This window comes from Aotus nancymaae, unplaced genomic scaffold, assembly GCF_030222135.1.
Source record: "Aotus nancymaae isolate 86718 unplaced genomic scaffold, 86718_ANA_hifiasm-v0.15.2.pri h1tg000012l, whole genome shotgun sequence".
Taxonomy (NCBI): Eukaryota; Metazoa; Chordata; class Mammalia; order Primates; family Aotidae; genus Aotus; species Aotus nancymaae.
In genome coordinates this window covers 23,014,221-23,039,153 of record NW_026988423.1, presented here as the reverse complement: position 1 = coordinate 23,039,153, position 24,933 = coordinate 23,014,221, and the positions used below count along the sequence as shown (strand labels likewise).

Below are 24,933 nucleotides of genomic sequence, written 5' to 3'. Positions count from 1 at the left end.
AGGATAGCTTGAGCCTAGGAGTTCGAGACCTGCCTGGGCAATATAGTGAGACCTGGTTCTCCACAAAAAGGAAAAAAAAAAAAAAATAAGCGTAACTCCCCTCAAAAATTTAAGGCTGATCATACCTGTAATCCTAGCACTTTGGGATGGCAAGGCGGGTGGATCACCCGAGGTCAGGAGTTCAAGATCAGCCCAGCCAACATGGAGATAACCTTGTCTCAAATAAAAATACAAAAATTAGCTGGGTGTGGTGGCAGATGCCTGTAACCCTAGCTATTTGGGAGGCTGAGGCAGGGGAATCACTTGAACCCAGGAGGCGGAAGTTGCAGTGAGCCGACATCACGCCACTGCACTCCAGCCTGGGAGACAGAGTAAGACTCTAGGTCTTAAAAAAAAAAAAAAATTTAGGGCCGGGCACGGTGGCTCACGCCTGTAATCCCAGCACTTTGGGAAGCCGAGGCGGGTGGATCACGAGGTCAAGAGATCGAGACCATCCTGGTCAACATGGTGAAACCCCGTCTCTACTAAAAATACAAAAAATTAGCTGGGCATGGTGGCGCGTACCTGTAATCCCAGCTACTCAAGAGACTGAGGCAGGAGAATTACCTGAACCCAAAAGGCGGAGGTTGCGGTGAGCCGAGATCGCGCCATTGCACTCCAGTCTGGGTAACAAGAGTGAAACTCCGTCTCAAAAACAAACAAACAAACAAACAACAACAACAAACAACAACAACAACAAAAAATTTACAGGAGGCCGGGTGCGATGGCTCATGCCTGTAACCCCAGCACTTTGGGAGACCAAGGCAGGTGAATGACTTGAGGTCAGGAGTTCAAGACCAGCCTGACTAACATGGTAAAACCCCATCTCTACTAAAAATACAAAAATTAACCAGGTGCGGTGGCGGGCACCAGTAATCCCAGCTACTCGGGAGGTTGAGGCAGGAGAATTGCCTGAACCTGGGAGGCAGAGATTGCAGGGAGCCGAGATACTGCCATTGCACTCCAGCCTAAGAGACAGAGCAAGACTCTGTCTCAAAAAAAAAAAAAAAAAGTAAAGGAATTAAAAGTCCTCACTCTATTTTTGTTCTGAAGCATCCTCTCCCCAGCCCCAGTAATGTTTCTTACCCTTTAGTAGGGGTAACTGTTATCAGTCTATTGTATATTCTTCCAGACATAGTCAATGCCTATATAAGCATACAGACATAGAAGTTTTGGCATAAATAAAAGCATATCAAACCCGTTTCCTGGATCTTGCTTATTTCACTTATATCTTGGAAATCATTACTATCAGTAGACAGTTTCCTCATTATTAGGGCTGTATGGAATAGATAGAGCTGAATTTAATCAGTTCTCTATTGCTGGGCACTTGTTTCCAATCTATTACATGTATTTCAAACAATGCTGCAGTGCATAACCTTTAATATATGTCATTTTGCAAATGTTCAAATGTATCTGTAGCATAGATTTCTAGAAGAGCAGTTGCTGAGTCAAAAGGTATGTACATTTGTAATTTGAATAGATAGTGCCAAGTTGTCCCCAGTAAAGGTTATGCTAATTCATACTCTCACCAGCAATGTTTAAGAGTGCCTCTTGGCCAGGTGCCGTGGCTCACACTTGTAATTCCAACACTTTGAGAGGCAGAGGCGGGCGAATCACCTGAGGTCAGGAGTTCGAGACCGGCCTGGCCAACATGGCGAAACCCCGTCTCTACCAAAAATAGAAAAATTAGCCTGGTGTGATGGTGCACACCTGTAGTCCCAGCTACTCAGGAGGCTGAGGCACCAGAATCGCTTGAATCGGGGAGGTGGAAGTTGCAATGAGCCAAGATCACCCTACTGAACTCCAGCCTGGAAGACAGAGGGTGTCTCACAAAAAAAAAAAAAAAGAAAGAAAGAAAGATAGAAAGGAAAGAAAAAAAGTGCTCCTTTCATAATTCCAGCACTTTGGGAGGCTGAGATGGGAGGATCTCAAGCTCAGGAGTTCAAGACAAGCCTGGGCAACATGGTAAAACCCAGTCTTTACAAAAAAATCCAAAAATTAGCTGGGTGTGGTGGCATACACCTATAGTCCCAGCTACTCAGAAGGCAGAGATGGGAGGATCACCTGAGCCCAGGAGCTCAACAACAGCTTGGGAAACACAGTAAGACCTCGTTTCCATGAAAAATGAAAGAAAAAGTTAGCTGGGCCTGGTGGCATGTGCCTGTAGTCCCAGCTACTTGTGGAGCTGAGGTGGAGGATCCCTTGAGCACAGGAGGTTGAGGCTGCAGTGAGCCCAGATCAAGCCACTGCATTCCAACCTGGGCAACAGAGAGAGATTAGACCTTGTCTCACACACACAAAATAATTAAAATTAATTAATTAATTAATTAAAATGAGTAAATAATAAATAAATTAACCACTGGTGTAGATATCCCTCTGAAATTAGCAATTTTTTCTCTGAAGGGTCCCCAAGTGGACATTGCATCCCAAAGTCCTTCAACAAAGAGCAGTGGCTTAGTTATTTAAGCTTGCCGAAAGGAAGGCTTCATCATCACTGAGCAGAGAACTGTTCAGAATCCTCATAATCCTCTCCACAGCATTCCAAAAAGAGTTTTTTAAACTTCTAATTTTTTTCCAAGTGACAGAGGAAACTTTTAAAAAGGGAACCCCAAATTTTGCCAATTTCTGCAAATTAATTAATTACTTCTGATTTAAAGGGACTTCTAGATATTTATTCCCTTTTTCCCTCACCTGGAAAGATTTCTCTTGAGAACCAATATTGTGGTAGAATTAACATCGGCTCAGAGTCACGAATCTGGGCTTGATTTGTATGTCCAATAATGTTAGCTATATGATCTCGAACCATGCACCAGCCTCAGTTATGTCTTAGTTTCCTAAGCTGCAAAAATAAAGATAATAATTATAACTTCATAAGATTATCATGAAGATTGAATTATTGAATCATTAAGTAAAATATCTTCTCTCTAATTCAAACAGAAACATTTTTCTCCCCAGGTATCTCCTTAACCATTGGTGCAGATGCCCCTCTGAAATTAGAAATTTTTTATCCGAGGGTCCCCAAGTGGACATTGCATCCCAAAGTCCTCCAACTAAGAGCAGTGGCTTAGTTATTTAAGCTTGCCCAAAGGAAGTCTTGATCATCACTGAGCAGAGAACTGTTCAGAATCCTCAGGTGCTGCTTTTTTTTTTCTGGGGAAGAAATGGTCCCGTCCATTACTCTTCCGCAAAAGCAATCTTCTAATTAAGGAAGCAATGGCTGCATTTTTCCCTGAATCCGTGTGTTTCCATTTCTGAGCTTCAAAAAAAAATTATATATATTTTTACATATAGCTATCCCTATGACTAAAAGGACTTTGTTTGAGACAGAGTCTCGGTCTATCGTCCAGGCTGGGATGCAGTGGTGCAAATTTGTCTCACTGCAACCTCCGCCTCCCAGGTTCAAGCAATTCTCCTGCCTCAGCCTCTGGAGTAGTTGGGATTACAGGCATGCACCACCACGCCCGGCTAATTTTTGTATTTTTAGTAGAGACTAGGTTTCACCATGTTGGCCAGGCTGGTCTCAAACTCCTGATGTCAAGTGATCCACCCACCTCAGCCTCCCCAAGTCCTGGGATTACTGGCGTGAGCCACTGTGTCCAGTCTTAATTTTTGTACTTTTTTTTTTTTTTTTTTTTTTTTTTTTTGAGACGGAGTTTCGCTCTTGATACCCAGGCTGGAGTGCAATGGCGCGATCTCGGCTCACCGCAATCTCCGCCTCCTGGGTTCAGGCAATTCTCCTGCCTCAGCCTCCTGAGTAGCTGGGATTACAGACACGCGCCACCGTGCCCAGCTAATTTTTTGTATTAGTAGAGACGGGGTTTCACCATGTTGACCAGGATGGTCTCGATCTCTTGACCTCGTGATCCACCCGCCTCGGCCTCCCAAAGTGCTGGGATTACAGGCTTGAGCCACCGAATTTTTGTACTTTTAATAGAGACAGAGTTTTGCCATCTTGGCCAGGCTGATCTCAAACTCCTGACCTTAAGTGCAGGTCAGGAGTTCAGCCTCAGTTCCCAGAGTGCTGGAATTACAGTCATGAGCCACTGCACCTGGCCTAAAAGGACTTTAAATACAACTCTCGCATAGACATCTTGCTTTCTGTAAAGAGGTCAGGAGTTCGAGACCGGCCTGGCCAACATGGAGAGACCCCCACCCCCACCCCAGTCTCTACTAAAAATTCAAAAATTAGCCAGGTGTGGTGGCTCACGCCTGTAATCTCAGCTATTCAGGAGGCAGAGACAGGAGAATCACTTGAACCTGGGAGGCAGAGGTTGCAATGAGCCGAGATTGCGCCATTGCACTCCAGCCTGGGGAAAGAGAGCAGAACTCCGTCTCAAAAAAAAAAAAAAAAGAATTCAGTAGAGTTCTGCACAAAGGCAAGAGGCAAGGGCTAGACGATTCTTGCACCATGAGCTCTTTGAGGGCAAGAAACCGTGCATCACTTATCTTTGTATCCCCTGTGACGAGCAGTGTCTATACCAGCCCAATTAATGTTTGCAGAATAAATGACCCTTTCCAGATGCACTCTTGGACCTTAGGATTTATACTCAAAGAGTTATATTTTGTTAGAGGATTTCGGCAGTCACATGTCATGTGCTGGGCTTTTTGGGGGTTTTTGTTTGTGTTTGTTTTTAAAGAAACATTTAAAATCAAGTAAGAAGAAAAATAAAATAAAATAAAATCACTTAAGTAGCCCCCATTTGAAATTGTACCAATGACAAAAGTTCGTATTTTTCAGAGAGACAAGTTACAGGAGTAATTATTATTTGATTATGATGGTTTCACCTCATCGAAGCTTGAAGGAAATGTTGCACTAAAGCATTTTCTTTCCCTCTCTTCCTAATTACTCCAAATTATACTTTCATAGTAGTCTTCTGGTCAGTGTTCTTACTTTCAACCTTTGTGCTTTCTGATTTTCTTTTGTCCTTTTATTTATTCAACAAGCATTTGTTGAGCATCTACTCTGTACCACATACTATGTTTAGCTGAAGATACAAAGGTGCTATGTCATAAAACTTTCACAGAAGCAGGAGAAGGCATGGGGTTTTTGAGAAACAAAGAGTACTTCGGTATTATTTAAACATAAGATATTTGGGCCGGGCACAGTGGCTTACGCCTGTAATCCCAGCACTTTAAGAGGCTGAAGCAGGCAGATCACTTGAGGCTAGAGTTCAAGACCAGCCTGGCCAACATGGTGAAACTGCGTCTCTACTAAAAATATAAAAATTAGCCAGGTGTGGTGGTGCACGTCTGTAATCCCAGCTCCACTACAATCGCTTGAACCTGGGAAGTGGAGCTTGCAGCGAACCGAGATTGAGACTCTGTCTCAACAACAAAAATGATATGTGTGAGTGACTGGGCAGGTGGCTCACACCTGTAATCCCAGCACTTTGGGAGACTGAGTTAGGTGGATCACTTGAGCCCAGGAGTTCAAGAGCAGCCTAGGAAACATAGTGAGACCTCGTTTCCATGAAAAAATTAGCTGGGTGTTGTGGCATGTGCCTCTAGTCCCAGCTACTTGGGAGGCTGAGGTGGGAGAATCCCTTGAACCTGGGAAGCTGACGCTGCAGTGAGCCATGATCACACCATTGCACTCCAGCCTGGGAGACTGAGTGAGACTTTATCAAAAAAAAAAAAAAAGATATGTGTGGGAAAGTGTCAGAGGACGATTGGTCAGAGCATATTAAGGAGTTCGAATTTTATTCTATAAAGGTCAGGAAACAACTGAAAAGTCTCAAGCAGGAACTGACAGAATTTGTGCTACATTCGCGGCCAGGCGCGGTGGCTCACGCCTGCAATCCCAGCACCTTGGGGGGCCGAGGTGGGCAGATCACACGGTCAAGAGATTGAGACCATCCTGGCCAACATGGTAAAATTTTGTCTCTACTAAAGATACAAAAATTAGCCAGGCATGGTGGTGCACGCCTGTAGTCCCAGCTACTAGGGAGGCTGAGGCAGAATTGCTTGAACCCAGGCAGCGAAGGTTGTAGTGAGCCGAGATTGCACCACTGCACTCCAGCCTGGCGACAGAGCAAGACTGCGTCTCAGAAAAAAAGAATTTGTGCTACATCCCTTCACAGCTGAGTATAAGGCTGGTAGTGAGAATAGAGGCAGAAAATGCAGTTAGGATATTTCTGGTCTCTTCCCAGGGGTTCAGACTCATATATCCATATGCAGTAGTCCAGATCATTGGTAATGAATGCAGTGACAGTGAAGATGTAAGAATGAAGACAGATTGCCGAGATATTTAGTGAAGAGAATCATTTTTGTTGTCCATTTAGATACAGGAGATAAAGAAAAAAAGCTTTCCTCAGGTTGCTAGGTGGAGTCAACAGGGCAGATGGTGATACCACCAACTAAGTTAAGGAGAACAAGAGGAAGCAGATGTTTTTTAATTAGAGATGATGAGTTTGGCTTTGGAACAGCTGAGTTTGAGATGTATGTGAGTTCTGCAGGTGGAGCTGTCTAACAAGCAGGTGGATACATTGGACAGGGGCTCAGGAAAAAAGCCTAAAAATACAGATCTGGGACTTGGAAGCATGGAGATGGTAGTTGAAACTACAGGCTTGGACCACACAAAAGAGTACGTGTAGCACAGAGGCAAAGGCCTCTAGACTGGAACCAGAAGAAACCCAGGTCTGTGTGATGGGCTATAAAAAGTAGCCAATGAAAGGAGACTAAGAAAGATCAGGAAGGTAAAAGGGGGCAATAAGGAAAGCAAAGGAGAAAGTTTCAGAGGAGCTGTAAACAATGGCAAATGTGGCAGAGAGGTCAAGAAGCACAAGGACTGTAGAGTGTTCTCTGTAGTCAGAGAGAAGTCACAGGTGTTCCCAGGAAGAGTAGGTGTAGGGGAAAGGTGAAGTCTAAATCAGATGGTTAAGGAGAAAATGGAGAAGGCAAGGAGGAACACGTGTAGGAAACTCAGGAAGCTCAGCTGCAAAAGGAAGGAGAAGGGGCTTTAGCTGGAGCCCCTTAACACATGGTTAAGAGTTGATTTTGGGCTGAGGTGGGCTGATCACCTGCGGTCAGGCGATTGAGACCAGCCTGGCCAACATGGTGGAACCCCCCCGCCATCTGCACTAAAAATACAAAAATTATCCAGGTGTAGTGGCAGGCACCTGCAATCCCAGCTACTTGGGAGGCTGAGGCAGGAGAATCACTTGAACCCCAGAGGCAGAGGTTACAGTGAGCTGAGATCACACCACTACACTTCAGCCTGGGTGACAAGAGACTCCGTCTCAAAAAAAAAACCAAAAAAGTTAATTTTGTAAACTAATTTCTGGTTACTATAAAAGTCGGATACGCAAGGTAAGAAGTTACAAATATTATTGAAGAATATAAGATAGAAAATTTAGGCCAGGTGCGGTGGCTCACACCTGTAATCCCAGCTGAGGAGGCTGAGATGGGCGGATCTCTTGAGCTCAGGAGTTCGAGACCAGCCTGAGCAGCATGGTGAAACCCCGTCTCTACTAAAAATACAATAATTAACCAGGTGTGGTGATGGGCGCCTGTAGTCCCAGCTACTTGGAAGCTGAGGCAGGAGAATTGCTTGAACTCGGGAGGCGGAGGTTGCAGTGAGCTGAGATTGCATCACTGCACTCCAGCCTGGGTGGTAGAGGGAGACTCCTTCTCAAAAAATAAAATAATAAAATAAAATAACATAAAAAGTCTAAATATCCCTTCCTTCCCTTCGACTATAGTCTAACTCCCAAAAGGTAATCACTGTTATCTCACTGTTAACTTTCTTGTCTGATATTTCAGAATATAAAGAAATATGTATGTATACACGTCTGTATATGTGTACGTATGCATATACATATAAGCGCATACACACACACACACACACACACACACACACACATCCTTTTAATCAATGTGATTATACCACACAAGCTACTATGCTGAGTACTTTAAACTTTTCGTTTAGCAGCATGTCCTGGAAACCTCTCAGATCTTTCTGACCTTACTTCCTGCCTGTCTTCTTCTAGTTCATCGTTTCCTTAGTGCTTTGACCTCCTTGGAGTTCCTGGAACACGTTGGGCACAGTTACACCTTAAGGTCTTTGCACTTGCTGTTTCTGCTGCCTGGAAGGTTCTTCCTCCAGATATCCTCTTGGCTCACTCTCTCTTTTCCTTCAGAGCTCTGCTTAAATGTCACTTCCTCAGAGGTCACCACTTATCATTCATGATACCTTATACTACTTCATTTTTCTTCACAGCACCTATTACCATGGATTCGTTTACTTGTTTAATGTCAGTCTCTCCCACAAGGATATAGGCTCCATGAAGGGATGGACTTTGCTTCACTGCTCTACACCCAGAGCCCAGAACAGCGTATAACCCTTAATAGGTACTCAAGAAAATATGAAAAAGCATGGAGAGTGGGCAGAGTATGGTTTTATGGATAACGACGTCATGATTAAGTGCAAGCTCAAACTGCTTACATTCAAATCTTTATTTATTTGTTTTGAGATGAAGTATTGCTCTGTCGTCCAGGCTGGAATGCAGTGGCGCAATCTCAGCTCACTGCAACCTCTGCCTCCTGGGTTCAAGTGATTCTCCTGCCTCAGACTCCTGAGTAGCTGGGATTACAGGCATCTACCACCATGCCTGGGTAATTTTTGTGTTTGGATTTGTTTTTTTTTTTTTTTTTTTTTTGAGACAGAGTCTCTCTCTGTCACCCAGGCTGGATTGCAGTGGTGTGATCTTAGCTCACTGCAGTCTCCACCTACTGAGTTCAAATGATTCTCCTGCCTCAGCCTCCCAAATTGCTGGGATTACAGGCAAGCACCGCCATACCTGGCTATTTTTTTTTTTTTTTTGTATTTTTAGTAGAGATGAGGTTTCACCATGTTGGCGAGGCTGGTCTTGAACTCCTGATCTCAAGTGATCTGCCTGCCTCAGCCTCCCAAAGTGCTGGGATTACAGGCGTGAACCACCCCGTTTGGCCCAAATCTTTATTTCTTAGTAGGTGTGTGCACTTGGGTGAGTGAATCAGTTTTCTCATCTGTATAATGAGGCAATGTTAGTGCCTACCTCCTTGTGTTCTTGTGAGAATTAATGTGTGAAAATATGGAACATGCTTAGAACAGTAACTGACAGAATTGTTAGTAAACGTTCATTGCCATGATTATTGGTAGTAATCGATAAAGGCAATCTAGGAGCTCTGCCATCTGGGGACCTACTGGTCCTGTTTTTTTAATTTTAATTTTAATTTTTTTTAGAGACAGAGTTTTGCTCTGTCGCCCAGGCTAGAGTCCAGTGGCACGATCTCGGCTCACTGCAACCTCTGCCTCCCAGGTTCAAGCAATTCTCCTGCCTCAGCCTCCTGAGTAGCTGGGATTACAGGTGTACACCACTACGCCTGGCTAATTTTTATATTTTTAGTAGAGACAGGGTTTCACCATGTTGGTCAGGCTGGTCTCGAACTCCTGACCCCGTGATCCGCCCGCCTCAGCCTCCCAAGTACTGGGATTACAGGCGTGAGCCATCGTGCCTGGCCATGGTCCAGCTCTATTTTCCCTCTTTGATTATTCCGTCTCAGCCTCCTTTCTTTGTCCTTTGCCCCTTAAACACTGGTGTCTCCTGAATGCTTCTCATTTCTCACATTCTCTTCGAGTGAACTCATAGTTTTAACTATCACCCAGGCTGAAGAGTGCCATAACTGCCACCCAAACCACATGGTTCCCCAGGGCCTCAGCCTGTGGCTTCCAACTGCTTTGAGCGTTTCCATTCTAATTACTTGTTAGGTTCTATGACTCACTGAGGTGTGGGTTCCTCAAGGGCAGGAATAGTTTCCCAGCTATCTTTATCTCTGCTCCTTTAGGCGAGGTGCTCTTGGTAGGTATGCTTTGTGGGTGCTCACAGTCTAGTGAAGGGAACCAGACAATAAATAAATAACTAGGACAAGCCAGGTGGTGATCAGTGCGGTATAAGCAGAAAAGAGAGCGGGGACCTGGGAGAGGCTGAGGTGCAATAGTTTATAAAATATGGCCAGACTTTGGGTTAAGGGGCTATTTGAACAGAGCATTGAAGGAGATGAGAGCAAACCAAATGATGTCTGAAGGAAAAGCATTCCAAGCATAAAACAGCAAGTGCAGAAGCCCCAAGGTGAAGTGTGTTTGGTGGCCAACAAAGAGGCCAGTGTGGCTGGAGGAAGAGTCGTAGGAAACTAGATGAGGGAAGTCCGCAGTGATGATGGTTTCAGAGCATACGAGAACGTAAAATGAGAGAAGGCCGGGCGTGGTGGCTCACGCCTGTAATCCCAACACTTTGGGAGGCCGAGGCTGGTGGATCACCCGAGGTCAGGAGTTTGAGACCAGCCTGGCCAACTTGTTGAAACCCTGTCTCTACTAAAAATACAAAAATTAGCCGGACTCGGTGGCAGATGCCTATATTCCCAGTTACTTGAGGGGCTGAGGCAGGAGAATCGCTTGAACGGAGGCGGAGGTTGCAGTGAGCCAAGATCATGCCACTGCACTCCAGCCTGGGGGACAGAGTGAGACTCTGTTTTAAAAAATTAATAATAACCAAAAATTAGCCAGGTGTGGTGGCACATGCCTGTAGTCTCAACTACTTGGGAGGCTGAGGCAGGAGAATCGCTTGAATCTGGGAGGTGGAGGTTGCAGTGAGCCGAGATTGCACCATTGATTGCACTCCAGCCTGGGCGACAGAGCAAGACTTCACCACAAAAAATATCTCTCTGTCTCTCTCTCTCTCTCTCTCTCTCTCTCTCTAGATAAATGAATCTATGGATCTAGGTAGATAGATAGATAGATATAGAGAAACTTTAGCCTATCTATATCTTGAGGGGAAGAATCAATAAAAAAGAAAAGAAAATTTGCTTAATAAAGATGCTGCCAGCCGGGCGCGGCGGTTCACACCTGTAATTCACACTCAGGTGGGTGGATTGCCTGAGTTCAGGAGTTTGAGACCAGCCTGGGCAACATGGTGAAACCCTATCCCTAATAAAATACAAACAATTATCTAGGCATGGCAGCATGCACCTGTAATCCCAGGAACTCAGGAGTCTGAGGCAGGAGAATCGCTTGAACCTGGGAGGCAGAGGTTACAATGAGCCAAGATTGCACCACTGCACTCCTGGGCAACAGAGCAAGACTCTAAAAGAGGATGCAGCCACATTTCTGAAGAGTCACCTGCCTTCACAATCTCCACTTCCTTGTCATGTTCCATGTACTTTTTTTTTTTTTTTTTTAAGATAGTGTCTTTGTTGCCCAGGCTGGAGTATAGTGACTTGATCTCGGCCCCATATACTCTTTAGGTCCATATCATCTGACTGCCATCTCCATTGAAACTACTGTCATAAAAAAATACCAATGGCAGGCTGGGCGCGGTGGCTTATGCCTATAATCCCAGCACTTTGGGAGGCCAAGGCAGGTGGATCATGAGATCAGGAGTTCAAGACAGCCTGGCCAACATAGTAAAACCCAGTCTCTACTAAAAATACGCTGGGCATGGTGGCACGTGGCTGTAGTCCCACTCAGGAGGTTGAGGCAGGAGAATCACTTCAACCCAGGAGGTGGAGGTTGAGGTGAGCCGAGACCACACCATTGTACTCCAGCCTGGGCAACAGAGTGAGACTCTGTCTTAAAACAAAAACAAAAACAAGCCAATGGCTTTCTATTTGCCAAAATTTATGGATACTTTTTTTTTTTTAAAGAGGTGGGGTCTTGCTATATTGCCCAGGCTAGCCTAGAACTCTCCAGCCTCAGAATCCTGAGTAGCACCTACAGGTGCATGCCATTGTGTCTGGGTAACAAACACTTTTTAGGTCTTGGTCTTTTTGCAGCATTGTTGATCTTCTAGAAGCTCTCCTCTCTTGGTTTCTGTGACCTCACTCTCTCCTGCTTCCTCCTACCTCTCTACCCTTTCCATCTCAAACCCCTTCATGGGCTTCTTTTCTTTTTTTTGAGACAGAGTTTTGCTCTTGTCACCCAGGCTGGAGTGCAGTGGCATGATCTCAGCTCACTGCAACCTCCACTTCCTGGGTTCAAATGATTCTCCTGCGTCAGCCTCCCAAGTAGCTGGAATTACAGGCGCTCACCACCATGCCCAGGTAATTTTTGTATTTTTTAGTAGAGACGGGGTTTCACCATGTTGGCCAGCCTGGCTTGCTCTCCTGAACTCAGGTAATCCACATGCCTCAGCCTCCCAAAGTGCTGAGATTACAATCGTGAGCCACTGTGTCCAGCCCTTCTTTTCTTGTCTAACCCTAAATGCTGGTGTTTCTCCGGGTCATGTTCTTAGCCCTCCTTTTTATTCATTATGCCATTCATTTATTCAAATACTGAATGCTTACTACATGCTAGGCACATTTCTAGGTGATGAGGATATAGCAATAAGCAAAACCTACAAAAATGCCTGGCTTTCCCTTACGGAGCTTATCTACTGTTCCTAAGCAATCTCACCTAAGCTCAAGATGCTTATGACTTCTAAATTTACATCTCCAGAACTAACCACTCTTGAATTTCAGACACATAGAACCAATACTCTATTATGCATCTTCATTTGTATGTTCCTTAAATCCAATTCCTCTTTATACTGAAATTTGCCTCTTTCTAGATTCCCTCTTCTAATTATACCACCATACACTTCCAATTGCCCATTTCTCTTCAAGGTTACACAATAGTTTCCAGTCTTTTTTTTTTTTCTTTTCTTTTTTGAGACAGAGTCTCACTCTGTTGCCCAGGCTGGGGTGCAGTAGTGCCATCTCAGCTCACTGCTACCTCCAGCTCCCAGGTTTGAGCGATTCTTCTGCTTCAGCCTCCTGAGTAGTTGAGATTACAGGTGCCCGCCACCACGACTGGTTAATTTTTGTATTTTTAGTAGAGATGGGGTTTCACCATGTTGGCCAGGCTGGTCTTGAACCCCTGACCTCAGGTGATCTGCCTACCTTGGCCTTCCAATGTGCTGGGATTACAGGTGTGAACCACCACGCCTGGCTAGTTCCCACTCTTATCCTCTGATATGTGATTGAACTTCCTAAAATGCAAATCTGACCATATTACTTCCATCCTTAATATATTTTAATAATTCCTTATCATCTTTGAGATCCTTTATTCTTTGGTGTAACTTTCTTTGACCCCTTGTCTCCAACACACATCTATTATTTGTGTTCTTGCCTTAGTGAACTAATTTTATTTGAATTCTCTCTCTCTCTCTCTTTTTTTTTTTTTTTAAGAGATGGGGTTTCAGAAACAAACAAACAAAAAAAAAGAGATGGGGTTTCACCATGCTGGCCAGGATGGTCTCGATCTCCTGACCTCGTGATCCTCCTGCCTCTGCCTCCCAAAGTGCTGGGATTACAGGCATGAGCCACTGTGCCCGGCCTTATTTGAATTCTCTTGTGTGATCATTTTTGGTGCAAGTTTTCTTTGCTCAGGCCCTTTCCCAAGTGACATATTTAGTTAAGTTCCAGATCCAGCTCTGCTATATGCACAACCATAGCATAATGTACAGACTTCTATTGTTGATCTTCACATACTATACCACAGTTGTATTTGTAGTAGTTTCTTTGACTACCTCTTCTACTATCCTTGAAGGTAGTAAATACGTCTTTTAAAATTCTGGAATCACTCGCCAGGTGGCTCACTCCTGTAATCCCAGCACTTTGAGAGGCAGAAGCAGGCGGATCAACTGAGGTCGGAAGTTCGAGACCAGTCTGACCAACATGGAGAAACCCCGTCTCTACTAAAAAATAGAAAATTAGCCTGACCTGGTGACGCATGTCTGTAATCCCAGCTACTTGGGGGGCTGAGGCAGGAGACTCACTTAAACCCAGGAGGCAGAGGTTGAGGTGAGCCAAGATCGTGCCATTGCACTACAGGCTGGGTGACAAGAGTGAAACTTCATCTCCAAAAAAATAAAAAATTCAGAATCACAATCTGATGCATAACAAGAATGTAATTAATGTTTGCTGAACAAATAAATAAATGAACAAATGAAAATGAGGAATAAATAGGGAGAGATCACTGAAGAGTGGAAAAGAAGAGAATCAAGAGCAAACAGAAAGATAGTTTTGGAAAGAATGTCCTCTTTTCCTCAGGGATGGGGAAAGAAGGGAAGGGACAGCAGAAGGAGGGTGTAATCAGAAGTAGATCAGTTCAGACCGGGTGTGGTGGCTCACACCTGTAATCCCAGCCCTTTAGGAGGCTGAGGCGGGAGGCTCACTTGAGATCAGGAGTTCGAGACCAGCCTGACCAACATGATGAAAACCCTGTTTCTACTAAAAGTACAAAAATTAGCCGGGCATGGGCACATACCTATAATCCCTACTACTCGGGAGGCTGAGGCAGGAGAATTGCTTGGACTTGAGAGGTTGAGGTGGCAGTGAGCCAAGACTGTGCTCCTGCACTCCAGCCTGGGCGACAGGGAGAGACTTTGACTCAAAACAAATCAAACAAAAAAAACAGTAGATGAGCTTGAAGTGAAAGGGAGAAGGTTGAAGGAGTTCATGCTGGGTGGTTTCTATTTTCTCTTTAACGTAATAGATAAGGCATTCCTCTTTTTTGGAAGACACTGCATGTCAGTGAAGTTACATAACAGCTTCTTCTCAACTTTCCCACCAATAAAATTCTTGATTCTACTCTCTAACCCATATCTCTTGTAAATTTGTGAGAACAAACGAGGTCATATAGGATAGAGCTTTGAGCACTTTAGATAAGTAGCAATGGACCTACTGATCATCACTTAAATCTGACTTTAAATCCATGCAGTTGAAAGCATCGAAATTCCAAAGCCCCTCCCATTTTATCATTCCTTTTATTTCTGTGTATTGTCAATGCTGCAGTTTCCAGAATTGAAAACATTTTGTTTGCCTCCAAATTACTTTGAAAAAATTCACTCGGCCTAGTATTACTCTTTTTTTTTTTTTGAGACAGAGTCTCACTCTCTTGCCCAGGCTGGAGTGCAGTGGCAGAATCTTGGCTCACCGCAGCCTCCACCTCCTGGGTTCAAGTGATTCTCCTGCCCTAGCTGGGATGGCAGGTGTGTACCACCACACCTGGCTAATTTTTGTATTTTTAGTAAAGATTGTATATTTGTATTTTCACTATGTTGGCTGGTCCCGAACTCCTGACCTCAAGTGATCTGCCTACCTCGGCATCCCAAAGCGCTGGGATTACAGGTGTAAGCTACTGTGCCCGGCCTGGCCCTTCTTTTCTTTCTTTTTTTGACATAGGTCTCACTCTGTCACCAGGCTGGAGTGCAGTGGCACAATTAGCGCTTGCTGCAGCCTTGAACTCCTGGGCTCAAGCAATCATTCTGCCTCAGGCTTCCGAGTAGCTGAGACTACAGGTGCGTACCACCACTCCCGGCTAATTTTTTAATTTAGTTTTTATTTATTATTATTTGTTGAGATGAAGTTTTGCTCTGTTGCCCAAGTTGGAGTACAGTGATGCGATCATGGTTCACTGCAGCTTGTACCTCCCAGGCCCAAGAAATCCTCTAGCTTCAGCCTCTCACAGAGCTGGGACTACAGGTGCATGCCCCCATGCCTGGCTAATTTTTGTATTTTTTTCTTTTTATAGATAGAGTTTTGTCATATTGCCCAGGCTGGTCTCAAACTCCTGAGCTCAAGGAATCTACCTGCGTCAGCCTCCCAAAATGTTGGAATTACAGGCACGAGGCATGCCTGACTTTATTTTTAATTTTCTCTACAGACAAGGTCTTGCGACGTTGACCAGGCTGGTCTTGAACTTCTGGCCTCAAGCGATCCTCCCACCTCAGCCTCCCAAAGTGTTGGGAGGTACAGGTGTAAACTACTGTACCTCACAAGTTTTTGTTTTTGTTTTTTTAATGAGGGAAAATGGATAAAACTGAGCAATATTCTCTCTCCACTGAGATGTGTAGCTTTTTTTGAGTCATGCTTAAAGTCTAACTATATACTCTAAAATTGGTTTAGGATTGCTTTCAGCCACCAATGCCAACTTATCTTAGAGTTCAGTTGATCTAATTTAGAACAAATTTGTATCCATAGATGGGATGGAAAATCTAGGTGAGGATTAAGGTCATGGCCAAGGTACAAGAGGAGGAGGAAGTCTGAGTTAATTATAACCTAGGTTATGCAGCCTTAATTCCAGGAAGCTGTGCCTTAGCTAGGTAGACAACTTGTTGATTGAGGAATATTCTCAGAGGAACTAGAAGCTATCAGTTTCTGAATTCTGAGATTAATTTCTACATCATCTGAGATGAAGGTGAAGGTATCAGTATCCAAAGACTAAAAATTCTGAGAGAAATATGTCACTTGGGAAAAGCCCCTTAGTAAGCATTTGCTTATCTTCTTTCCAGCAATCATGACTGGCCTGGAAGATTTCCCAAAGGTTATCTTTTTCAAGATCAGTTGGGTAAGGCTGTTTTGATATGTTTTTGAATATATATTATAATGCATTCATCGTGTTTATTTCTTTATTCCTAGATTTTTAAAAACTGTATATCTTTTGGTAATAACTAAAGTAAAAACAGACAAAACAAAGAGAATATGGCCATCATTGTACAAGGCTTCATACTCTCTGATGCAAAAAGGTAAGCCTGAATTAAAAGCTACATTTCTTAATGTCTCTCCTATGAAAAGCTATATAAGTTCCTGGTGTCAAGTTTAAAAACTGAGAACTTGGCCGGGTGTGGTGGCTGAAGCCTGTAATACCAGCACTTTGGGAGACCGAGGCAGGCTGATCACCTGAGGTCAAGAGTTCGAGACCAGCCTGGCCAATATGGTGAGACCCTGTCTCTACTAAAAATACAAAAAATGGATGGGTGTAGTGGCAGGCGCCTGTAGTCCCAACTACTCGGGGAGACTGAGGCAGGAGAACTGCTTGAACCCGAGAGGTGGAGGTTGCCGTGAGTTGAGACTGTGCCACTGCACTCCAGCCTGGGCAATAGAGCGAGACTCCGTGTGAAAAAATTAAAAAGTGAGAACTTATTTTGAAACATTCTGAGTAGAGACTAGGCAGTTAAATGATCACTTTTTTAAATGTTTAGGGTTAGGTATTAACACCCTCAGCTATTTGCCTTAGTCTCTTCTTTACCAAGAGCACTCTCTATCAATAGATAGCCAATAGTCTTGCTTAAGGCCCAGGAAAAGACCGCATTCAAGGTTTGATGCAAATTACATGTTATGAATCTTTACTTACTCGTGCTAAAGCTGGAATAGAGTGTCTTCCATGTAGGTTAGAGTTCGGATGTAAGTTTCTGAATAAAAACATAAAAAGCAAACCATCTCCCTTACCCATTCCTGCTCCTCAGAGTATAATAAACAAATGTCGCAGAGTAAAGAGACTGTGGTTGGGAGTTAGGAAACCAAGGAATCAAGTCCTGCATTCCAGTCCTCTACCCCTGACTCACTCACCTCAGGCAAATGGTTCCACTTCATTTCATTTTGCTCTGAGAAGTGAGGAGAGTAACATTTTGTTTAAAATTTTCTTAGGTGAGTGGCTTCTGCTAATCTGCAAGGACTTTGCTGTAGTTGAGATGAACAAATAAGGAAAATATGCAACTATAGATTGTTTATAGATAGAGGAGGAAAAAACCAACGGATTTTGATGCTGATTTGCGTCCTCAGGACTTTCGACAAATAACTTTGAGAGATGTATTACTTAGTCCTTAGAGGAAGCTTCCTTCTGCGATGGGTGGATATGAGGCGTGGGGCGGGGTCAGATGGTGATGGGAAAGCAAAGAAACCTGATGGTCCCAAATCAAGGCCCATTTGGCTTCAGTGTTTACCCTCACTGCAGTGGGGGTGAAATTTGGAGCCTAGGGTGAGGTAGAAATTAGTTTCCCTGTTGCAGTAGTAACTTGGGTATCAGATAATAAAGCAAATTTCTGCCAGCTTATTCTAAAGGCAAATGAAACTATACAGGGGTTTAAGGTAAAGCTGTGATGAGCAAAAAATATCACCCTGCCTTTTTTAAAGTTTCATTTTAAGTTCCAGGGTACGTGTGCAGGATGTGCAGGTTTGTTACACAGGTAAACATGGGCCATGGTGCTTTGCTGCACTTATCAACCCATCACCTAGGTATTAACCCCACCATGCATTAGCTATTTATCCTGATGCTCTTCCTCCCTTTGCCCTCCCCTTGACAGGCCCCAGTGGGTGTTATTCCCCTCCCTGTGTCCATGTGTCCTCATTGTTCAGTCTCACTTATAAGTGAGAACACGTGGTGTTTGATTTTCTGTTCCTGTGTTAGTTTGCTTATAATAATGGCTTCCAGCTCCATCCACGTCCCTGCAATGGATAGGATCTCGTTCCTTTTTATGGCTGCATAGTATTCCATGGTGTATATGTACATTTTCTTTTTCCAGTCTATCACTGATGGGCATTTGGGTTGATTCCATGTGTTTGCTATTGTGACTAGTATTGTGATGAACATATGCATATATGATTCTTTATAATAGAATGATTTATATTCCTTTGGGTATATACCCAATAATAGGATTGCTGGTTCCAGTGGTATTTCTGGTTCTAGGTCTTTGAGGAATCGCCACTGTCTTCCACATCACCCTGACTTAATGTTTACTTGGTCATTATTACTTTCATTTTTTTTTTCACTAATTTGGGGCTTACATGACTTTCTTTCCATTATTCTACCTGAAGGTCACTAAAATTGGTAATCCCTCTTCCACCATCACCTTATAATTCACTGTCTTAGAACTACATTTATTCAGTTGTTCTATTAAGTTTCCCACTCTCTTGAGACCCAGAGTCAGATGACATTGGGTAAAAATGCAGGCTGTCCTTAGGGGAAAAAATAGCTATTTTAACAAGCAGGCTATAATTCAAAACCACACAACAGTATTTAATTGCTTTTGGATTTGACAACACTGGAATGCATTAAAACTTGGAGCCTCTGAAGATAACCTTCCTAATTTCATGCAAGAAGTCCAAGGTATAATTCTTATGAAAATCCATTCATAGGATGCATATGTAAAATCCTTTGAGGAAAATGATTGTGCCATAAAGCTTTATATAAAATGCTTCTTTCAGGTGTAACAAGGATATAAATCAGGAAATGCAGGCTTGGCAAAGAAAGAGTTAAGATGATCAATTTTTAAGGAACTTCAGGGATTTTCAGATTTCAGGCTTGGTCTTTCATAAATGATCTTTGGCTGCCCATCTCCTGGTTCTTCCCTGCTAGACCTTATGCATAGGTAGCTCTGTATTAGCTATGCACAGTAGAGAAGGCTAATCAGAGACCCAAATCTTTGTTTCAGAGTTGGAGGCTGAGATGCAAGAGTGACTCAGCTGGCATCAGCTCTGTAGCAGTCTCAGCCTGCAGGCCTTCAGGAAGTGAGTCCTCTGGGCCTGCATCTCCCTCTGTGGCAAACTGCCACTAAACTCTGCTGTTTATCAACCCAGTACCAAACACAGAAGGGAGAGTCTGCTGTTCCACTGTTTTCAACAAAACCAAAAGCATAGAAGCCAGATTATGTGATGGGATAGTATTACAAAGGTGTATTAGATATAGTATCTCCCTTAAGAAGCTTACAGTTTAATAAGGAAATAAATGTAAATATAGCATTAGAGTACAATGATGTGTGCTACAAGAAGCATCAACAAGAGGGTAAAGGGAAGCAGTTCAGGAAAATCAGAAAATTCTTCTCCCAAAAGGTGACTAAGTGGTTTTGAAAGTGGATTTACTAGGTAGAAACTGCCAGGAATGAAGGCAGAGGGGAAAGCATTTATATAGATTCATTAATGGATACAATCACTTTATTTATCGCATTTGCATTGAGTGACTTCTGTGTGCTTGGAGCATGTGATATGAACCATCTAGTACAGGCAAGGTGGTGTATATATATATAGGTGCAGATAGTGGTAAGATGAGATGATGATGTTGTGGGAGTAACTGGAAGTTCTCCAATTGCTTACGTTCTCTTAGTCAAGTAGGAAGTAAGGTCATGTGTTGAAGGACATGATTATGGTCCGAAGCAACATAATATGATTGGCTGGTAGTATTAAGTGCTTTCTTAAGGTTCTGACCATGGATATAAAGTGAGACTAGTTACTTTTTTTTGTTTGTTTTTTTTGAGACAGAGTCTCGCTCTGTTGCCAAGGCAGGAAGGAGTGCGGTCAGTTGTGCGATCTCAGCTCATTGCAACTTCTGCCTCCTGGGTTCAAGTGATTCTCGTGCCTCAGCCTCCCAAGTAGCTGGAACTACAGGGGCGTGCCACCATGCTCAGCTAATTTTTGTATTTTTAGTAGAGAGAGAGTTTTGGCATGTCAGCCAGGCTGGTCTCGAACTCCTGGCCTCAAGGGATCCACCCAAAGTACTGGGATTACAGGTGTGAACCACTGCACCTGGCCAGACTAGTTACTTTGTTTTCTCCAACTTCATTTGGCTACATAGGTACAGAGCAGGTAAACAGCTGAATTAAGCCAAGGAGGTGGTTTAGGTGAGTACAATGAAGTGAGTGAGAGGCAATGAAGCTGAAGGTGTATTCAAGAGAATGCTTATGATTGATCATGGAACATGTTGTGTCAGGAGGGAAAAGCTGACATCAAGGCGGTGAGGGAGATGGTGGGATCAATTTATCGATGGTCATGATAACTCTGAATTTGTGTAATTGAGATTATTTGACAGAATGGGCTAGGAAGATAATAGGTGATCAGAGAGAGGGATGCATGAAATGGAAACTAAGGTGGTTGATATTTTTGGCAAAAAGATGGGAATTAGTATCCAAGGAAGGTGAAAGGTATAACTGTTAAGTTTTTAGGGAATCGAAAAGCCAGGTTGGTTGAAGGATCATTTATGTTAATGGTTCTCAAACTTTAGCATGCATTAGACTTATATATGGAAAGCCAATTAAAATACAGATTGTGCTGGGTGCAATGACGTATGCCTGTAGTCCCAGCTACTTGGGAGGCTGAGGCAAGAAGATTGCTTGAGCTCAGGAGTTTGAGACCAGTCCAGGTAACAGTGAGACCATCTCTTAAAAAATGCAAAACACCACCACAACAAAAAACACAGATTGCAAGACCCCACCCCTAGTTTCTGGGGTAGAACCTGGTAATTTTCATTTCTAAATCCCCTGATGATGTTGATGCTGCTGTGGTCCAGGGACCATACTTTGGATACTACTGACCCATGTGTATGTTGAAATTGCAATTGCCAAGAATTAAGAGATAAGTAGTGTTATAAAGTGACAGTGAGCCAGGACACAAAATTGGCAGGAAATAAAGGGAGGCCACGTGAAGTGCCTCACGCTTGTAATTCCAGCACTTTGGGAGGCCAAGGTTGGGGGGATTGCTTCAGCCTAGGAGTTTGAGACCAGCCTGGGCAATGTGGCTATCTCTACAAAAGCTGTCTCTACAAAAAAATAGCCATGTGTGGTGACATGCGCCTATAGTTCCAGCTACTTGGGAGGCTGAGATGGGAGGATCTTGACTGAGCCCAGGAAGCTGAGACTGCAGTAAGCCGTGATCACACCACTGTACTCCAGCCCAGGCGACAGAGCGAGACCCCGTGCCAAAAGACAAAAAGAAATAAAGGGGAATGAACCGATTAGTGGGAAACTGCAACGATCAGGGACAGTCGATATATACTCTAATAACATGAGATTGAAAGCTGGGTGTTACGGAGATTGGTTTGAAATTGTGGCTGAAACAATGGTTGGTAGCTAAGAGATTAAGGCGAGGCTGAAGGGACATTGCCAACGGCTTTGCATGTTAGCATTTTATTGTATCAGGGGCTTTTGTTTGGTAAACAGGTCTAGAGTAAGTTTCCTGCTAAGGTATTACCTCTGGTGAAACTGCTGCTGAATTCATTAGAAGGGTGATTACAATCTTACATCCTGGTAGAAATAAAAACCACACTAATTAGGAAATAGTAAGTCCTAGTAAAGTACTTATCACCTTACATAAGATTAAGGAGGCTGATATCTAATGAGAGAATAAATCTTAAATAACTTAATAGTAGGGCAAAACAGGACCAAGAATATATAATAAAGGATGGAACTGCGGAAATGTAAAGCAGGTCCACAGGGTGGTCACAGGTAGAGCCAGGGCACAGACTATAACACGGGTCGTTTATGCTTCTACCACTTATTGCTCCTGGGATCCTAGCCAAATTATTTCATGTTTTCTGCTCAGTTCCTCTCTTGTTAAATGGTGTATCATTCATGGCACGTGCTTCAGAGGAAAGTTGAGGGCTAAATGAGATAGTTGGTGCAAGTGCTTTGAAAAGGTAAAGTGCTGGCTGGGCGTGGTATCTCACACCTGTAATCCCAGCACTTTGGGAGGCCGAGGCGGGCGGATCACCTGAGGTCGGGAGTTTGAGACCAGCCTGACCAACATGGAGAAACCCCGTCTCTAAACAAAAAAAAAAAAAAAAAAAAGGAAAAGGTAAAGTGCTATAAAAATATGAAATATTTAAAACGTGAAAAATTTAAAAAGAAACAAAGTATTGAGCTATCCTTAGAGATCAGGGTAGAATACTTAGGTATATGAGAAGAATGGAAAAGAAAGGAGAAACTGTTAATCTAAGAACAATGCTAAGATGTATAAAACAAATGATGAAATATGCAATGTAGATAGTTCACATTAGGTTTTTTTTTTTTTTTTTGAGACAAGAGTTTCACTCTTGTTGCCCAGGCTGGAGTCCAATGGCATGATCTCGGCTCACTGCAACCTCCGCCTCTCAAGTTCAAGAGATTCTCCTGCCTCAGCCTCCCAAATAGCTGAGATTATAGACATGCATCATCACATCAAGCTAATTTTGTATTTTCAGTAGAGGTGGGGTTTCTCCATGTTTGTCAGGCTGATCTCGAACTCCCAACCTCAGGTGATCTGCCCACCTCGGCCTCCCAAAGTGCTGGGATTACAGGTGTGAGCTACCGTGCCCAGCCAAGATGGAGTTTCACCATGTTGGTCAGGTTGGTCTCGAACTCCTGACCTCAGGTATCTGCCTGCCTTGGCCTCCCAAAGTACTGGGGTTACAGGCGTAAATCACTGCACCTGGCCTCACATTAGTTTTGAAATGATGAAAGCCTCAAGAAAAAGCCTTGTTTACTTACATTTATGTTAAAGAATTAATTTTTTTCTTTTTCCCTAGACTGCTCAGCAGGAAAGAATTTATTTATTTATTTATTTAGAGATGGAGTCTCACTCTGTCACTTAGGCTGGAGTCCAGTGGTGCAATCTCGGCTCACTGCAACCTCTGCCGCCCGGGTTCAAGTGATTCTCCTGCCTCAACCTCCCGAGTAGCTGGGATTACAGGCACCCGCCACTGTGCCCAGCTTATTTTTCTTTTTAGTAGAGACAAGTTTTCACCATGTTGGCCAGGCTGGTCTTGAACGCCTGACCTCGTGATCCAACTGCCTCAGCCTCCCAAAGTGCTGGGATTACAGGTGTGAGCCACTGCACCTGGCCAAAGAATTTATTTTTATAGATAGCAGTTTCCTTAGGAATCAAACTTTGGGCCACATTAACAAATATTTGTATATGGCTTAGACTTAACCATTATCTTCTCTCTCCTCATAATGTCCACTACTAAATGAGTACTTCTACTTTAACATACTGAGAAAATTGTAGGACCACATGCACTCTTACATGAATCCTATGCAAGTTTGCAGGTTTCTATACTGGCTTTTGTTACATGGAATTGAAATTAGCTGCTGATGTTCGCCTATGCAAGTTATTTCAGGGCAGGATTGTGCCTTGTCTTTCAACGGCTTTCCATTCATTGTCCTTAAAGAAGTCCAATCTTTAATATGGCATAAAATATAATCTGGTCCCTGCCATCTCTGGCTTTACCTCTCAGTGCTCTCCTCTGCCTGGCGACTTGGCCACACTTAAACACTCTCAGAAGCGTCAATGTACTACACTTTTTCTGACAATAGCTTTTGCACAGGTTATTTCACCTGCCCGGCATACCTTGTTCCATTCTTCTTGGCTAACTTACTTTCCTGGTTTAAACAGATACTATTTTCTCTGCCAACTTCCCTTGAACCTCCCTCTCGTTTGGGTTAGCCTTTCAAGCGTACCTTCCTCTTCCCTCATTATAGTACTTCTCACATCTTATTATAGTAATTGCATTCTTAATTACCTGTCTTACCAGCTCAAACTCTGTGAAACAGGTAACAGTCTTGTTCATGAATGTTTCTGCCATTTTAATCGTGCCTGGAACTCAGGAGGTGCACAATAAACAGAGTTTGCTAATGAGAAACATGTGGCAGCACACAAATTCAGCAAAAGCTTCAACAGTTCTGTTAGAAGATATTTGGGGTTGACGAGGGGGAAAACAAACAAACAAAAAAAACAACACAAAAAACAAGCCTGGTGAAATTAAGTGGCCACTTCAGGGAGCTCACTGCTATTTTAACCTAAGAAAATTCTGTACATGCACTATTAGCCACAGGGGAGATCAGAGGTGTTCTGTATGGCAAAGGAGGAGGAAGTTGCAGTGAAGTGAGTATTAAATGTTTATTTTGAGGACCTTCTGCTGTGACCATGTAGTTAAAAAAAAAAATCACATTACATATCATTAATCAACTAGGTGTCTGTTGGTTTTAACTAGTACTAGCTGATCTCTTAGTTTTTTTCTGGTTAATTTGAATAATGATGCACTGCATGAGAAAGAAACTCAGATTGCCATTCTCACAGCAGTCTTTTTGATTACTTTTTGAAAAGAGGTAGTCTCAGTTTTGACCACCTGTTTATTGCAGAAGGAGTAACTTAAGCATTACTTCACATTTCAGCAGTGTGGTAGTCTCTATGGGAACTTTCTTGCCCATCACTTAGATAAGCTGTGCCCTTTATTGGGCTAAAGTAGCAGTATTCTAAATGCAGTGGGTAAATTTGAGATTGACTGGATAAAGGTTCAACACTATTAAAGGATTAATACTAGGCCGGGCGCAGTGGCTCACGCCTATAATCCCAGCA

At 43.3% G+C, this 24,933-nt stretch overlaps 1 long non-coding RNA gene across 2 annotated transcripts in view; it reads left to right on the top strand.

The window, feature by feature from the left end:
- The first annotated feature begins 16,191 nt into the window (after positions 1 to 16,191).
- LOC105729554 (uncharacterized) overlaps positions 16,192 to 24,933 on the top strand; it is a 40,733-nt gene continuing 31,991 nt past the window's right edge. For both annotated transcript variants that reach the window (XR_002478645.2, XR_001110268.3), the window contains exons 1-3: positions 16,192 to 16,319; positions 16,474 to 16,580; positions 17,986 to 18,069. This is a non-coding gene — a long non-coding RNA (uncharacterized LOC105729554). The remainder of the gene's footprint in view (positions 16,320 to 16,473; positions 16,581 to 17,985; positions 18,070 to 24,933) is intronic.